This window comes from Bombus pyrosoma, linkage group LG2 (assembly GCF_014825855.1).
Source record: "Bombus pyrosoma isolate SC7728 linkage group LG2, ASM1482585v1, whole genome shotgun sequence".
Taxonomy (NCBI): domain Eukaryota; kingdom Metazoa; phylum Arthropoda; class Insecta; order Hymenoptera; family Apidae; genus Bombus; species Bombus pyrosoma.
In genome coordinates, this window is record NC_057771.1 from 4,419,291 (window position 1) to 4,420,327 (window position 1,037).

The following is a 1,037-nucleotide window of genomic DNA, read 5'->3' on the forward strand; positions in this document are numbered from 1 at the left end:
CATATAACGTTATACGATATAACGTAATACTACATAACGTTACACGTTATATCGCAATACTACATAACGTTATACATTATATCGTAATGCTACATAACGTTATACGTTAGAAGGTAATGCTACATAACGTTATCCGTTATAACGTAATACTACATAACGTTATACGGTATAACGTTTTACCATATAACGTTATACGATATAACGTAATACTACATAACGTTAAACGTTATATCGTAATGCTACATGACGTTATGCGTTATATCGTAATGCTACATATCGTTATACGTTATATCGTGAAGCTTCATAACGTTATACGTTATAGCGTAATACTACATAACGTTATACATTATATCGTATTGCTACATAACGTTATACATTATATCGTAATGCTACATAACGTTATACCTTATATCGTAAAGCTACATAACGTTATACGTTATATCGTAATGCTACATAACGTTGTAAGCTCTAACGTAATACTACATAACGTTAAAGAATATATCGTAATACTACATAACGTTATACGTTATATCGTAAAGCTACATAGCGTTATACGTAATATCGTAATACTACATAACGTTATACGGTATAACGTTTTACCATATAACGTTATTCGATATAACGTAATACTACATAACGTTATACGTTATATCGTAATGCTACATAATGTTATGCGTTATATCGTAATGCTACATAACGTTATATGTTATAACGTAAAGCTACATAACGTATAACGTTATGTAGCATTAAGTTATACCGTATATCGTTATGTTGCTTTACGTTATAACGTATAACGTTATATGGTAATACGTTATAGCGTATAACGTTATATGGTAATACGTTATAACGTATAACGTTATGTAGTATTACGTTATAGCGTATAACGTTATGCAGCTTTACGATATAACGTATAACGTTATGTAGCATTACGTCATAATGTATAACGTCATGTAGTATTACGTTATAACGTATAACGTTATGTAGCATTACGTTATAACGTATAACGTTATGTAGCTTTACGTTATAACGTATAACGT